Source organism: Ambystoma mexicanum, chromosome 5q (genome assembly GCF_040938575.1).
Source record: "Ambystoma mexicanum isolate Mex_15411 chromosome 5q, UKY_AmexF1_1, whole genome shotgun sequence".
Taxonomy (NCBI): Eukaryota; Metazoa; Chordata; class Amphibia; order Caudata; family Ambystomatidae; genus Ambystoma; species Ambystoma mexicanum.
In genome coordinates this window covers 173,094,376-173,112,848 of record NC_090933.1, presented here as the reverse complement: position 1 = coordinate 173,112,848, position 18,473 = coordinate 173,094,376, and positions in this window count along the sequence as shown.

The following is an 18,473-nucleotide window of genomic DNA, read 5'->3' as shown; positions in this document are numbered from 1 at the left end:
GGCACATTACGTGTGTCCCGTTGTTACCTCCTTCTTCCCCTCGCGGGACTTGGAAAGGACGCCTGGTTTTACCAGGCATCCGATCCGGGTCCCGCAAAGGAAGCCCGTAATCGACCCTGACGGAATGAAGGGGGTCGGTCCCGTTCCGGCCCCCTACATTCCGTCAGCGCCAGCCTCGTAATGAGGCCCATTGTGTAGTGGCGCTATATAAATAAACTATCATATCATATCATAGACAATAGCTGACAACCTAGAATGTAACCGAAACACTCCATCACTGCACTACACAAACACATGCAAATGCATAGAAACACTGTACAAGATGTAAGGCTGTTTTTCTACTTTCTCAGGTTACAGCCTCACCAACCACGTTATAATGTGTTGGTGGTTGATACAGTAGATGCCAGGTCCAGTCCTGTTCTTTTCTTTGCAGTTGTGAAAGTGTTGTTCTGTACTTCTCCAATGTAAAATAATGTGTAGTGCCAGAATGCAAAGCAGAAAACACAGCTGCATAAGTACCTATAGGTTGGAATGGAATACATCATGTTGGTTAATACATTATGTGCACTGCAGAAATGCAACATGAATGCAGCACATCCTGCCCGCCCTAGCACCCTGCAGCCCATAGCAACTGTAATGTCTAAATCATGTAGTAAGTTGCCATTTCCAACCCAGAGCTCACTGTGCATGGTGTATCACTACCTGCGTAGGTTATATCTGCAATGAGAGGACTGCAAATAACGGAAGTGAGTCACAGTTTGCTTGGCATCTTTCTTAATCAAGCAACCAATACTCTCACACAGACACCTAAAGGTAAGAGGGACAAGTCATGTAATGTTAGTGTCAGAAGAACCTGACAAAAGGCAGTTCAGGTTTTGAGATGGAAACTGAGAGAACCGAATTTGCCCCATGATTTGTATTGGGATGATTGATTTTAGGAGGGAAAAGGCGCAAATTTATGAAAAGTATTTGAATAACATAAAATAAAACTGGTCTGAAAAGTCTGGTGTCTACCCTCCCAAACAGGGATGCTTCCCCTCCTCCTACAGTATCCAGAACTGAACACCACTTTCTTGTTCTCATGCTAAATTGCCCTTATATGTGGGCGCCCTTTACCACTGGTGCAGTAGTAGATGGCAGACTGAGGAGAAATCCACAGAACAAAGCGCCATTTCTGGATTGACCCATTCAATACCCAGTGCCAAAAAGCTCCTGGAGCTTGGTGCTCATCTATGGACTAATGATGTTAGCCATTGCAGGTACAGCAGGGGAAGAAGCGCAATTAATCCTCCAAACAGGATGCAAGCAACACATCAAATGTTGCAGTTTGTTTCACAGAGTACTATCTTAAATACAGCCATCAAGACCTGGAGCCCTAACCAGGGCCTGTTAATAGTATCCAGCCTGGATACACAGAAATCGCCCAAGTGAAAAGATGTGAACGCCCTTCAAGAGGCCAGAGGCAGCATAAGGCATTTTGTTTGAGGATAACATCTCCATATAAGTGGGAAACTCAACGAGTAATTCAACTGAAAACCTTTTTAAACGTATTTTAAACAGTAGCACACATTTATTTAAAAAAAAAGAGTAACCATTAGAATATTTGGAAGTGAAGGAGAAAAAAGAGAAATACCTTAGGAGTCAAAGCATGCAAGATAAAGTATTCATAGCTCACAGCTGCCAAGTTGCCATGTGTCATGGCGACACCTAGACCCAGTCCTGGTTTTTCCAATTGTATGCTGGGACTTGTAGTTTTGTTTTTTCCATTATATGTACCAACAAGTCCCAGCATGCAAAGCCACGACTGGATCAAGGTGTTACATCTGACATGGGGCCACTTCGCTACCATGAGAACTCCTCACACAAACTGTGCTTTGGCTCACTAACTACCTCATTACACGGTAGGCGGTAACCATGGCGCTATTAGCGCCATGGTTGCCACCGATATTTTACCGTGTCCGCCTTGGTGGATGGCGGAATTACCGCCCTACTCCAAGGTGAGCGGGGGCGGTAATTCCCCATTCACCAAGGCACTTCCCCATTCCCATCTTTGCCCCCTTAGGGCTCAATGGGAATGGGGAAGGCGCTAATTACGGCTACCGCAAATTGCGGTACCGTAATTAGCACCAAGGTCCTTTGCGGGCCCGTTCCTTAACAGCTGGTAAAACCAGCCGTTAAGGTCGAGTCCCACAAAGGGACCCCGTAGTAAGGCGGTAAAGGTTTACCGGTACCAGTGCCCTTACCGGTATCAGTAAACCCTTACCGCCTACCGTGTAATGAGGCCCTAAGTATCCCTCACATTTTTGTGCTGAGCAAGTGGAAAGGATGTTGCTGTGACCGACCCAACCAAGGACGTCATTTACGGGTTGCCAATGGTAGCAACTGCACCCCTGAGGTCTTCTTTGCTACCCCTGTGGTCTCCCTTGTTACCCCTAAAAATTTGGTAATTTAGTCTCGTGGGCTGTGGCCAGCAACATGTGGCTCTTTGTTTCTGGAGTGGCTGGTTTTCTGATAGCTATAGCCAGCAAGATAGCTCAGTGGGTTGAGCACTCACTGCTACAATGTGCTTATGATCTGCAGGTTCGGCTCCGGCAAGGCCAACTCAGCCTTTCATCCTCCTGAGGTTGATAAATAAGTACTAACACAGGTTGGGTGATATTGTATGTATATTTGTTCTATATGAAGCGCTTAAGCGTTAGTGATATATAAGAACACATCATTATCCTTTGGCCTTGGACACCTGCGTGCATTCACAGTAATTTGGTAAATGGGCCTATACGCGCTGATATTAACGATGCATATGGTGATCCATTCTTTTATGAAATGTATATCACTTTACAGTGATATTGTAACCATATTTTTCGTAATGTACTTAGAAACAATGGTAAGTGATGCCACTTCCTGTTTTGTCAAGGGGCGAAAGGCTGTGTTCCATCGCTTCCCGTGATGTCACTTTACGGTGGGGTCAAATGTCATCACTTCCTGTGATGTCATCAGAGGAAAAGGGTCAAGTGATGCCACTTCCACTACCCCGGGTATTTTGGTGAAATGACGTCCCTGATTACTTGCCTAACTTGTAAAGCTAAGCGCCATTTGGATTTGCCATAATAAATGATGATGTAGTGCCTCAAACCAGCCTAAACCTAGGTCATTGTGTGCATGTCCTACCCAAATGTACACCTGGTACGCTGGGAGTAGCAGGCTGCTTAATAGACTGGCCACTTCTGGCATATTCCCGTTTTGGCTCAGGTAAGCGAGAAGTAGCACACCACCTCGCCAGGCGAGGTGCTTTCAGAGTACAGAAACAGCAACATCAGGTGGGCCAGGCACTGTATCGGAATATCTCTTCTGCTCCCCGTTGCAGGTGTATTCTGCCAAACCTGAGAATTTCAGTCAGTCAAAAATACCTTTATTCAACTTTTGGTCATCAAGCAAACAATATACAATATTCACATGATAACATTCTTTAAAAACAGAAGAGTAAAAGTTAATAAAAACTCAGATAAAACACAGTACTTCAACAGTGCCAAATTTAAAATGTTTAATACAAAAAACAAGCGAAATGTCATCTTGTTTACAAGAGCTCTTAGGACGTATTTCCTACTGGCTTTATATTCACATGCCTCATCAAAGAACCCCTCAAGCAGGCTCGATGAATATATTCAGGCAAGAAAAAGAGTCTTGACTTGATTTACAAAATCATGGCACTCTCGAGCCTGCGGATATTAGACATGTTGAAGAGTGGCATCCGGTACATAGACCTTAGACTATATATTGCACACAAGTATAAAATGGGTCTGTGTCTCCTCCCCCTCCCCACGTACTGGTCAATACCTATTGCTTGTTCGGTTCCACAAACTCGTAAACCCAGCCACATTCAAAGTACCCATTCTAAATTTCAGATAAAATGCACTTGCGTATGGAGGTGAAATGCAGTCCATGTATTCTTTGTACCCAAAATCCAATTTACATAGCAAATCTGAGGGCCCAGCTGCCAGGCTTAAACAAGAAGCCTCCATTTTAATTCATGTGAGGCTTACGGACGCTGATTTAACAATAGCCTTAGATTCTGCATTAATAGATGATGGGTTGTATGATATGATATGGCATTTATAACGCACCTAGACATAGGTGTTACCAAGCGGTACCTAAGATATTCATACATCGGGATGTTCTCCCATCTCCTTCCATCAATATTAACATTCAACCTATGACTTAGTATGTTTGGGGTGGAAAATCATCAACTTGGTTTTACCAACACTGATTTCCAACCCCATAGTTTTGCATTTGCCATTAAAGCTGTCAGGAGTTTTCCTGAGCCCAGCTGGGCAGGGATTCTGTCCAGGCCCAATCTCGGTGGATCTGCGTTGTTTACGAATACATTTTTAATGACTGCATTGATGTAAACACTAAATAAAATCGCTGCCAATACACAACCTTGCCTAACCCCCTCGGCTACATTACAACGACTTGTTGTTTCCCTGCAGACAGATGCTTGGTTGTTGGTGTATAGCTCCTGTATTAGCACAAGAAGATGAGCCGAAATATCCCCGCCTCTGAGCACCTTCCACAGCATCTCACGGGGTACATCTTCGAAGGCGGATTTCTAATCAACAAAAACAGTGTACAGAGTTGCTCTTCTTAAAATAACATTTCTGTAGTATTAGAAAAGTCTAAAACCTTTGTCCATTGTACTCCTACCAGCCTGAAAACCCGCCTCTAAAAGGCTAATAATCTCCTGCGAGCTAACCCAACCATGGAGGTGTCTAAGCAGGGCTTTTGCAAATGTATGGTAGTATAGCATCCAGAAGACATGTAGGGCGGTAGTTCGCAGGGTTCTTGCTCCCTCTTTTCTTGTAAATAGGGACGATTACAGCTCTTTTTCATGACTGAGGAACTCGTCTTAGTTTAATCAAAGCATTAAATAAACGTTGTAGGATGGGGGTCCAAATGATTGGTTCAGTTCTTGGGATCATATCTGGGCCTGGCGCTTCTCCCCTTCTGTGAGATGAATGCATCTTTGATCGCTTTAACTCTAAATAACAGCTCTTCTTCTGTTGGGGTACTTCCCTAACCAAGTTCCAGTGCCCCTGTCTGTGACGACTGAACCATCTCATCATCATATAACTCTTTAAAATGGGTGTACCAATGCATCCCCCTGCATCGGCATAATCATGGACATGCACACACGTGGTGGTCCGGGCGAGCTCAGGGTGTGACATGCCATGTGCTTTGTTAAGGAGCTTAGGGGAGGGGGGAACAGCGTGGATCCCAGGGGGTCACCACTTTTTGTGCTATGCCATTGGCACCAGTGGGTCTGACAAAGGGATAGTATGCAGTGCACACCTTGAAGTCTGCCAGTGAGTCCGCGGGTGTTAAGCAACTCGTGAGTGTTTCAATTTGGTGCCACAAATGTATGGGTGCAGCAATGATATTACATCAAATTGTGGGGGCTTTTTAAGTCCTCTGGGACCCAGTATTATGTTTAGATAATAAAAACTATGGGGGGGTCTTGTGTATATTGAAAGCATCTTTCCGAGGTATTATACTCCAGCAAAGGTAACATTATCAGGTGCACTCCACTGTGTGCACATAGACCAGTCTAATAGCTTTTGTCTATCGTAGTGGTAGCTGACTCAGATACATTTATAACCACGGAATTTTGTTGATACTAAATCCTGGTGAATTATTTCATTTTCAGGATCTTGCTCATGCAGCATTTTGCTTCTGGGTAAAACACAGCGCACGCCTCCCAGGTCAGTGCTTTTTTGGCTAGTTTAACACAGCAACGCTACAGATAACTAGTACTTCTGTGTCAATTGATCTATAGATGTTTCCTACACTAGCTGTAGCCTGCGTTAGAGATTTTGGTTTCCCGGTTACAAGTACTGCATGATCTATGTTTTACGTATGGACCCCACGTTGAATCTGGAAAATTACATTCCCCAAATGTGTGATCGTGGACAAATCATGCCTCCTTCTGTCCCTCAGTGCTTATATCTGGCTGAAATGAGAGCGACTGGAAATACAGGTGCCAGACGCATCTGAAAATCTGAAGGTCATTTGCCATCACTTCCAGTGATGTCACTTGAGGTGCGGAGTCAAATGGCAACACTTCCTACTGGAAATACAGGTGCCAGACGCATCTGAAAATCTGAAGGTCATTTGCCATCACTTCCAGTGATGTCACTTGAGGTGCGGAGTCAAATGGCAACACTTCCTGTGATGTCATCAGGAGGTCAAGGGTTGTGTGATGTCACTTCCGCTATCCAGGCATTTTCGTGAAATGACGTTCCTGGACCCTTGTCAGGGTAATTTCTCGGGCTGGCAGAGCCCTGACAAATGTCCACAGACTCCCAGCTCACGGAGGGCCCTAACTCCCTCCCTGGTTCCAAAAAGCCGAGGTCCAGACAAGGAGGAAAGGTTTACTGTAGTTTATTTGACAAACACACATGGGTCATATGCTGAACAAAATACAGGCACATCTCGCCACAGTCTGGCTCGCAGGCCAGTTTTGTACTCTTGTGACGTAACAACATTTGTCACTTGGCAGATTTCATCCTAAACCTATCAAAGCCTGGGATTTGCCCCTGACTGGTAGGGCCAGTATAGGACCCTATACAAAGGATTATAAGTGGACAGTTCTATGTCAGGTGGTATACTTGGATCATTCCCGAAAGTTGTTACTCCTAAAAGGTTACAGTGCAGAGGCCTGGTAATTGGATGGCAACCCTCGCCATCCGCCCCCGAAACCCATGGTCATAATTGATCAGGCTGCGGGCCCCCAAGTCTGGGACAAATGTTCCCAGCCCGCAAGACACCTGTTCTCAGTGCGTGTCTACTATGGTTAAGCGATTGAAACTATGTGTCTGTGTATAACAATAGTGTGAAGACGACAAACGCCATGAGAGCACTCCATTCCCATCGTACATGGTGTCTGGGAGGTAACAATTATGTTGCGAGTTAATGTCCAGCCTTTGGGCTGCTGCTCATTATCAGCCTCTGAGTCTTGGCTTGTTCACAACTTGGCCGTGTCACGTAGCCGGAGACCACTCTTGCAGGCTCAATTGCCCAGAATTAATGTGTATTTTACAGGGAATTCTTGCTGCTGCCGCCGATGTCACCTTGGCTCAGGATATGGAATGTCGTTTGTGACATGATGTCCTTGGCAGTCTGTGCCTATGCTGTAGGCTATTCTGCTAGTACAGCACCTTACAGTTTGGGATTTCTCTGCGATCACTGCGCCCTACTCTTTCCTCCTGAGGCATGCTCTGGCTTCCAGTATGGGGTTGTCATAATCTCCATATGTTAGTAAGAGCTTTGGGGTTCGTCAGGTCACTTGGGTGCGCATGTCCTTCCATAGGGTTAGCTGCAGAGAAGCATCAGCAAGCGTATACAAGCTCTTCTTGCTTCTTGCATTTCTGTGGTGCTATAGCGAGCCTAATGGCAAAATAATAAACGTGCTGATAGTGTAGGTATCATAGACCTTTATCTCATGAACTGTACATGTTCTTCGTGTAGATTGGTGTGTGTGTGAATTGCTTGTGTGGTTAGTGTCTTAAGGAGCTATGTCATCAGGATGTCTTTAACGACCTGCAACATGCCGGCTTTAGTACAATGCCTTAGTCAATTCGGTACATGCAGTCCTCCCCAACTCTGTCTTGTGTCTCTTCGTCCATTCTTGGCAGAGTTCGTATTATGGCAGGTAGTTGTCCCTGGTAGGAGCAGTGGGGAGTGGCATAAGTTCTTATGATCAGTGGCCATGTTGCTGCTGGTGCTTCTTCCGGTAAGGGGGTTGTCCCGGACTGAGAGTCTGCTCAGATTTTTCCTCTTCAGTCCCCCTTCTGGTCGACTTGTAGACCACAACATTATGGTACCTTTTATTATCCATCATACGCCACACTTTGGTTATTCCACCGAAGTGTCAGCAGTGGTTAACGTGTTCTTCAAAGCACCAATACATGTAGACACAGCCACCTCCAGGCTTGCAATAAACCCACTTCCCTTACATACTTCCTTGGGTTGCACAGATTTTCTAAATACATTGTAGGAGGGGGCACATCTGCCTGTGTTATCTGTTGTCTCAGCCGTTCTCTTTCCTTCATTACTTCATCCATGTGTTGGTCATTATCCATGGCCAGCAGTAGTTTCATTCCCACTGCATCCTCTGCTTCCTTTTTACACCTTGCCATGCAAAACCTTGCACCAAATAAGGATTCTATTCCTATTAGTAATCCTCCTGCTAGTAACTTTAGGCCATCAGACAACCAGGAAGGCATCCAGGACCAGATGTATGGAAACCAGCTCTTATCTATCTTCGTTCCTTTTGATTCTTCCTCCGTCTTGGCATGCATATGTGCCAGCTGCGCTATGGCTTCAGATAGAGTTCTGTTGTCTTCGCCATTTACTGGTATGAACGTTCAGCAGGAACTTCCTGTTTTGGCGCAAACCCCTCCTTCTATAGCTGTAAGAAGGTCCAGGACGTATCTGTTTTGTAGTGCCATCAACTGTATTGCTCCGGGCTCCTCCTTTATTGCATTTAAACCGTTCACAGTTGACGTTATCATCATCATTAGTTCCCAACACGTAATATGGAGCCATTTTGCGTTGCCATACATCTGAAATCCTGGGTGTATCAGTGCTGAGAAGAACATTGTGGTTCTGCTAAATAGTCTGTGTGCTCGTCGAGTGCCACCTCAGACCTTCCCCAGAAGTAGTTTTCTCTTTTTACTCTCCTCAATTGTTCCTTCTTGTTTATTGCACTGTCCTTAGGGTCTAGTGCGGATGGCAGCAACCTCTTCTTCCTACTGTTGCTTTCATCTATTTTGGGGAACTTGCTTAGGTTAACATGCGTTTTGGGTGTTACTAGTGAGGGTATGTTGACATGTGCCAAGGAACATATTCCTCCCCAGTTCGGTGGGAGTTTTTGTATGCTTTAGAACCACAGGCCCAATAGTGGTCCATCAGCACCGCCGTTCCTGTTCCCATTTGTGGTGTCTTCTCTATTCTTCTGCACCCTTCGTTCTGTCCCACTTTATCGTTGACATTGTGCTGATAACATAAGGCAGGTGTGGTCAGCAGGATTATTGTGAGTGGCCCATCTTCCTTGTCCACCCAGGTCAGCAAGCTCTTGGCCCATTCCTTCAGGCATTTGTCATTTTGCTCATGGACCTTGGTCACAGCAGCTCTTGCTAATTTCAATGCCTTGCTCCCTACGACTCCATCCTCCCATCCATCCTTCATGTATACCTTGCCATACACCAGCACTTACGGTCATTCCCAGAAACCGGGTTCTCTGCCAATCGCTTTTGCTCCCCATATGCACGGTAGATACTGCAGTGTCACTTCTTTTGTTTCACCTTTCTCAGGTCCGTCAGTGATATAACGTAGGGCCTCTGCCTGCTGCCAATAATTGTCCATCATCGGTAGGGTCTTGATGAAGTTATCCTCATAGGGAAATTTTTCCTTTTATCTCCATCTTAATATTGCTGTCTTCCCTTGGCTTGGAATCTCCCCCGCGTCTGGAACATGGCGGGGTACAGGAGACATTGCGCTGTTGCCGCTAGCACTTCTGTTGCTACGTAGGTCCTGGAGACACCCAAGGCATACAGGATCAAGGAGCAGACATAGCAGCTCTCCCTTGTTGGGTCCTTACCGATTTTAGACATGTGTTTACACCACATGTTGTTAGCTACGTGTGCAGATCAGTGAGATGTGTATTAACCCCACTTACATCTGTTCCCACGTTACGCTTAAATCTTCTTACCTTATTGGCTGCTTCACTGGTACCACCTGACACAGTTGTCTTTGCTGCTTGGATTGGGGAAATGTTAGTATTTGATGCAGCGTAGACATGCAGAGCGGTGTACGTATTCTAAAGCACAGCAGCTAGAATGTTCACGGACAACAATAACCACCCACCTTTTAAAACAATTTTTTGTTAACGTAACCATTTTACCTGTCCCTTTGTTGGTCTTGTGGCTGATGAGATGATACAGTTGCCTGCCTGAAAGAGTGATGAAAGGCCTCATTGGGTTAATACCTGTTAGTGTTTTAAGCTCTGCGCACTAGATAGTCATTTACTGCCCATGCAAACAGTTCTTCCCATATTTTCCGTATGGATCGGTGTCTAAGGGGTGATATAATATGGTGAAGTTGTGGGAAGGTTTGTGCTAGGTACTCAATGAATGCATGGGTGGCCGTGGTCTATTGTAGGCGGCACTCTGTATAGCATGAATGTATTGATGAGACAATGCTTCAGGGTGGTAAATAAGAGGCAGCATCTAATAACCTGTAACCTTATCCTGGACTACTTATACGTCAACAATCACAGTCGTGACAACCTGCATGTGCGGAAGAAAAAAAAAAAAAGAGAGGGAGAAAGGCGCAGAGACGCCGAAAGATGAAGTAATTCAGAGGTTTGCGGCTATGGTACTAAGACCGACGCCGAAGCCAAAACGAAGCATAGCAAGGCCGCGGGCCCCGAACGGCCCAGTCCCCCTCTCCAAGGAGTATGTCACCTACCCACCCTTGGAGCCGAGCCGATCTGTACGGTTCGACCCTCGACCCGTTGGCGAGGGAAACTGTTTGGGCCACGTTGGCCGGGATGGTGGCTGTGCAGAAGATCCCAGCCCCCCGCACAGTCGGAAGTTTTCCCACCCGTTTAAGTTTGCCCACCCGTTGGTGGACCCACTCAGATAAAATGTTGCCCTCCCGTTGGAGGACGCAGAAAACCCGGCTGCAGGAGGACCTAGCTAACTCGGAATCTCGAAATGAAGACTGAATACCCCCAGCCCACCCACGAGGAACAATGTCTCACCCCAGAAGGCTCCCAGGAGGCCCCCCCGCCGATCCAGAAACTAAGGTTCCTAACGCTGAACGTTAGAGGCCTCAACGCCCCACAGAAGAGGAAAATGATCCTACAACGCATCCAGAATGACGGGGCCTTCGTGGTCTTCCTACAGGAGACACACCTGATCCCAGCGGACTTCGCAAGGCTCAGAGATCGGCAATTCCCAACGCAGTTCCTAGCTTCGAATGGAGCGAAGAAAGGTGGCACAGCTATTTTAATCGCCAAAGATTTGAAGCCTCAAATCCTAGACTCTAAACGGGACCCAGATGGCCGCTTCGTGGCGGTGAAATGCCGAGTTCTCGGCCAACTATACACGCTGATCTCAGTATATGCGCCAAATCAAGAACAAGAGGCATTCTACTCGACCCTGGAAAACACCCTTCTCCCGTTTGTGGAGGGTCAGACCATCATCGGGGGAGATTTCAACGGAGTCCCCAACCCACTAGTAGATAGATCACACCCCCCCTGCCCGCGGAGACTTTGGCTTGGCGATCGCTCTGCTTAAACTGTTCCGAACCTTCGAAGTGGTGGATGCCTGGAGGATCCTCCATCCAGAGGAACGAGACTACTCATGCTACTCCTATGTGCACAGGACTTATTCACGTATAGACCTCTTGCTGACATCCCCGCAGATCCTGTCGTACACGGACGATGTCCTCATAGGCCCCAGAATCCATTCAGATCACGCACCCGTAATACTGACGCTAAGAGCCTATAACCCGGACCCGCCCCCAAGACGCAGATGGTCTCTTTATGACCCGATCCTAAATAACATGGCGACGAGAGACGTAGTAGCTAAAGCCATCAAACAGTACTTCGAAGTCAATAAAAACGAAGATACCTCCCCAGCGACGACATGGGACGCGATGAAGGCCGTAGTGCGAGGTGTGCTGATCTCTCGGGGAGCGGCCTACCATAAGCAAAAGCAACAGACCCGCCGCATCCTAGAAGACAAGGTCCTTGAGGCAGAGACGACATGTAAAGCTAGAAACTGGTCCCCGAGAACCTACCGAGTCTTGCAGACGGCACGGAGGAAACTAGAGGCTCATTACGCGGAGGACACAGCCCAGTTGCTAACCAAGACGAAGCAGAGCTACTACGCCAGGGGAAACAAAGCAAATAAATTCCTGGTGGAAAAACTCGCAAGAATCAAGAGAAGGAACACGATACTAAGCCTCCGGGACCCTCAGGGTGCAGCCCAATTCGCAGATCGGGATAAGCTGAGAATTGCAGAAGCTCACGTAACCGAAACTATGTCAGCTACCCAAAAACCCCAGGAAGAGCAGCAGTCCTACCTGAGGAGATCGACGAAGCCGTTAAAAGCTTAAGAACTAGAGCCCCGGGCCCAGATGGTTTCACGTCCCGGTTCTACAAACTCTTCCGGCCTCAGCTACTAGCCCCAATGACGACCCTCTTTAACTCCTTCGCCACCTCTGGATCAACAACCCCATCAATGAAAGAGTCAATAACAGTATTAGCGCTGAAACCAGGAAAAGACCCCAGCGACATAGCGGCTTACCGACCCATCTCCTTACTAAACCTGGATGCGAATATCTACTCGAAGGTCTTGGCAAACCGATTAGCGAGGCTTCTTCCGGACATCATAGACCCAGACCAGACGGGATTTATCTTAAACAGAGCCACCACAGATAATACGCGCAGAGTCCTCGACCTGATCGAGATAGCCAGACAAGACTCGAAGAAACTCGCCCTGCTAGCCTTAGACGCGACCAAGGCTTTCGACAAAGTGGACTGGTCGTTCCTCCGCCTTACCCTGGAGTCGTTCGGCGTTGGGCCCACCTTCTTGAAGCGTACCCTAGCGAACTACCAATCCCCGACCACCCTGCTCCGAGTGAACGGCCTCCTGACTAACCCGATCTCCCTAACATGCGGTACCAGACAGGGCTGCCCCCTCTCCCCCTTACTGTTCGCTATGGTGATGGAATCGTTGGCCCAGCGGATTCGCCTTAACCCCAGAATCAAAGGCCTCCAAGTAGGCTCTACCCAGCACAAGATAGCGCTTTACGCTGAAGACGTAATGCTATCCATCACAGACACCTAGCAATCCTTAAGAGCCGCCCTAGCGGAAATCCACAGATTTGGGAAGGTGTCCGGATTTGCCATTAACTTGATGAAATCGACAGCTCTGGGGATAGGATTAAATCAGGGAGATAAGGCATCCTTCAGTGCCCAGTGCGCGGTTCCGCTAAATGACACATCCATCCCCTACCTCGGAGTGCAGATCCCTGCCAACCCGGGAGACATCTTTCGGATAAACTTCCCGCCCCTGATGAAAACTTTGGAAAAAGACCTAGACTCTTGGCACAAGCAGGAAATATCCCTAATAGGTCGCATCACAGCCTGCAAAATGAATCTGTTGCCACGATTCCTATACGCCTGCTCAGCTCTCCCCATCATAGTCCCTCGTCCCCAACTACAGAGACTTCAAAGGAAGATATTCGGATTCATATGGAGGAGGAAGAAGGCCCGCATTCCACGGAAGACAATGCTAGGTGCTCCGGACCAGGGAGGCCTAGGGGTCCCTGACCTCCAAAAATACCAAATGGCGGCGCAGATAGCGCATACCAGGGCCTGGACTATAACGTCAGGACGCCCCAAATGGATGGACATAGAGCAATCCCGAGTACCCCTCCCATTGCGCTTTCTTCTACACCTGCCAACCGCGCTGCGCCGGACATGGCCAGCCATACTACCCTCAACCAAGCAAACACTGAAGGCATGGGATTGGGCCCGCAAATCCAGAGGTATCCCGAGAGCTCTGGGCCCCTCAGCCCCAGTCTTCCACAATCCGGCGTTCTCTCCGGGAGCTCACCCCTCAAACTTCAAGAACTGGATCACCGGAGGCCTCTCCTCCCTAAGCCAACTATTTGAGGGGACACAGCCGCTGACATTCGCCCAATGCAAAAGTACGTTCAACCTAGCAGAGTCAGACAGGTTCGCATATTGCCAAATCAGACACTGGTGCACTCACCCCCAGACGCGAGAGGCGGCCACCAGGACCCTAGATGCCTTGGAATTAGCAGTAGCGGACCCTCCCTCCCGAGGGCGGATCTCGACGCTGCATCGACTATTCCAGGAGAACCTCCTGTCCAATAGAGCGACATACATGGCACAGTGGGAAAAGGACCTAGGGCACCCAATCCAGGATCAAGACTGGACCGATATCTGGGCCCGCACACACTCATCGTCCTTTTGCATCACCAACCGAGAATGTGCATATAAACTGCTCATGAGATGGTATTTCCCGCCACTACAACTACACCACTTCAACCAGTCGCTAGACCCACAGTGCTGGCGTCGATGCGGCTCGCCAGGCTCCTACTTACACATGTGGTGGTCATGCCCGGTGGTGAAGGTCTTCTGGTCCCAATGTATAGCTACCATCACAGACATAACCCAAATCTCACTGCCACTGGAACCGGAGCCACTACTGCTGGGGACCCCGATCCCAGACACATACCCGAAAGCGGGCGCATCCGCAGCCCTCATCACGCAATTACTCCTAGCCGCCAAAATCACAATAGCTCGGACATGGAAGACCCCGGAGGGCCCCCTAACGGTGCTATGGTGGTTGAAAATCTGGGACATCTTCATCGCTGAGAAAGTGATGGCAGCAAACAGAGGCCGCCTCTATCGTTTCACGAACATTTGGTCGCCGGTGATAGACTATGACTCACGCTTCCCGGCCCTGACATACAAACCGCGCCTGGTGCAACAGGCCCAGCAGGCGGCAGACAGAGAACAGTCTCAGCTGACAGAAGAGCAGGCCCCGGAGGATAGCCAAACCTAGGATTTGAGGATGTAAGTCGGGAGAAGAAGGAGGAAGGCGAATCGAGACAGGAGGAGACGGGAGCGAATGAGCCCGAGACTAAGATGGGGGGTTGGGTGTTGGGGTATAAATAAGTGTATAATAATGCTGAGATAAAGTGTTAATCTGACATGCTAATGCATTCTCCTGTATGCCTACCGAAAAATAAACAAGTTAAAAAAAAAAAGAGAGGGAGAGAGCACATTGAACAAGTTGTTAACACAGTGGGCCTCATTACGAGTTTGGAGGCAGCCATGGTGCTATTAGCACCATGGCTGCCTCCAAACCGGGCTCCATTACCGGGTTCCTTCAATGAGGAATAACCTGGTCATTCCAACATCGGAGGACCCGGTAATTCCTCCTTGAAGGAACCATTCCCCATTCCCATTTGAGACCCCATAGGGCTCAATGGGAATGGGGAGGGAGGTAATAACGGGCACATTACAAATAATCGTAATCAGCGCTCACGTAATGAAGGGTGCTGGTCCTGTATTGATATATCTCTCTGGGTACTGTAATATTATTATTATCACATACCAGCACTGTGGGGACTTCAAAGTTATTATTAACACACACCAACTCTCTGGGGGCTTTAACATCAAGATCATCACACACTATCTCTCTGGGGACTTTAATATCATTATTATCACATACCAGCACTGTGGGGACTTTAAAGATATTATGAACACACACCAGCTCTGTGGGGACTTTAACATAATTATCACACACCATCATTGTGAGGATCTGGATATGATTATCATGACATGCAATCTCTTTTGGTACTTCAACATCAGCAACATCAAACACCATATCAATGGGTACTTTATCATTATGTTAATCACGCACCATCGCTGTGTGGTTTATAAAACAACTTAGGTATAGGGTCTTTAACACGATTATTCATACACACCATCTCTGTGAGGCACTGAAACCAGTATCAAGGCATAAAATCTTTATTGGGACTTCAACATCACCAACATCAAACACCATTTCAATGGGGACTTTGACATCAAGATAATCACACACCATGGGCCTCATTACACGGAAGGCGGTAATCCAGGGTGCTATTAGCACCCTGGACCATGCCGGTAAATTACCGGCACCGCCTTGGCGGAAAGGGGATTTACCGCCCCATTCCAAGGTTGGAGGGGCGGTAAATCCCCCTTCCGCCATTGCCCTTCCCCATTCCCATTTCTGCCCCATAGGGCTCTATGGGAATGGGGAAGGCGCTAATTACGGCACCGCAATTTTGCGGTGCCGTAATTAGCTCCGAGGTCCCTTAGCGGGTTGGTACTTAACGCCTGCAAGAAGCAGGCGTTAATTCCTCCAACCCGCAAAGGGACCTCGTAGTACGGCGGTAAGGGTTAACGGTCACCGTTGCCATTAACTGTGACCGTTAACCCTTACCGCCGTCCGTGTAATGAGGCCCCATCTCTCTGGGGACATTGCTATCATTATTAACACATACCATCTCTGTGGGGACTTTAAACTTCAAGATAATCACACACCATCTCTCTGGGGACTTTAATATCAAGATAATCAGACTCTAGCCCACATTACAGGATTGCTGGTTAAACACGCTGGTAGGCGGCGGGTTACCGGCAACCCTGTAACACAGTTACCGCTGCCTGGCATCCCGGTGCCACTGGGATATCAAGGCAGGTGGCGGAACAGTACATCCCCATTCCCGTGCAGTCTGATAGGACAGAAATTGGGACACTGAAGTACTAGCACTGTTGGTAACGGTGCTGGTGCTTCAGTAAGAGACATGCCATTAGGGGCCTGACAACCTGGCAGGTCAGGCCTGCTGGTAGTTCAGTGGCACCTACCGGCATTCTCATAGTTTGGCTGTACGGAAAGGGTGCCAGTACATTACTACTGGCACCCTTATTTCCAGACCGCCAAACTTATAATGAAGCCCACTATCTCTCTGGGGACTTTAATATCATTATTATCACATTCCATCACTGTGGGGACTTCAAAGTAATTATTAACACACACCATCTCTCTGGGAACTTTAACATCAAGATAATCACATACTATCTCTCTGGGGACTGTAATATTATTATTATCACATACCATCACTGTAGGGACTTCAAAGTTATTATTAACACACACCATCTCTCTGGGGACTTTAACATCACGATAATCACACACTATCTCTCTGGGGACTGTAATATTATTATTATCACATACCATCACTGTAGGGACTTCAAAGTTATTATTAACACACACCATCTCTCAGGGGGCTTTAACATCAGGATCATCACACACTATCTCTCCGGAGACTTTATATTATTATCACATACCATATCTGTGGGGATTTTAAAGTCATTATTAACACACACCAGCTCCCCATATTGTGAGGATATGCATATGATTATCATGACATACAACCACTTTTGGTACTTCACCATCACCAACATCAAACACCATATCTATGGGTACTTTATCATTATGTTAATAATGCACCATCTCTGTGTGGTTTACAAAACAGCATAGGTATAGGGTCTTTAACATGATTATGCATACACACCATCTCCGTGAGGACCTGAAACTAGTATCATGGCATACAATCTCTAGTGGGACTTCAACATAACCAACATCAAACACCATTTCAATGAGGACTGTAATATATTCGTCATCAGACCAATCATAGAGAGTAGATGTGTTTCGGTGGACAAGACGGTGACTGTGAAATAATGACACCTGTATTCAAATCACTGCTTCCTGACTTGACCACAGCGTGTGATCCCAGGCCATTCATCTAAGCATTCTTACCCCAGTTCTCTTTTCTGACACATTTGGAGTGTTTTAAAATATAGTATAATGCCAGATTGAGTGCGTTTTTAAGTGAGCTTCGTATGGAAAAACAACACCATTACCATCCATCTATTGTGTATTCCTCTGGTATGGGCAGGTACTCATATATATAGAAATAGAGCTAGGTATTTTACCAAGATGTCTATGAAACAAACATTTAGCTATTTGCATAGGGAAACATTCAATTCCAAATAAGAAGAATGAAGTCCTCACAAGGATGGTAACACGCGTTCAGGTCCCCACAGTTATGGTACCGTACACGCGATTAAAAATTTGCATTTTTGCACATTTGAAGCTGGATCCGATATTATGAATTTTAACTGAATATATTTTTGCTGTTATCCACACATAGTCTCCACAAGGTAGGTAAAACGTGTATGTGTGTGTGTGTGTGAATTGCTTGAGTGCTTAGTGTCCAATGGAGTTAGGTTGTCGGGAAGTCTCTTACAACCTGCATCATGCCGGCTTTAGTACAGTCCCTTAGTCAAGTCGGTCCATGCGGTTCTCCCCAACTCTGTCTTGTGTCTCTTTGTCCATTCTTGGCAGAGTTCGTATTACGGCAGGATCGTATGGCCGGCTGGCAGAATACTGCTTGCGGTAGTTGGCTCTGGTTGGAGCAGTGGGGAGTGGCATAAGTTTGTATGGTAGGCAGCCATGTTGCTGCTGGAGCATCTTCCGGTTAGGGGGTCGTCCCGGACTGAGAGTCTGCTTGGAATTTTCCTCTTCAACCCAACCTCAAATTCAAAGGAAACCAACAAAAAAAAGATGGTCAAACACTAGCGAACATTTCAAATAAGGAAGCATGCATTTTTAATTCTATAGTAATTAAAATGTGCAACTGTTTGTGGAGATGGTAATAAAAAACGGTATTTAATGTGTCGTGGAGCTTCAAAGCTGTACCTTATGATCTGTGGATGGATTACCTCACAATATTAAGGATTGTTGTGCAGGAGGCAGAATCCCCTCTAC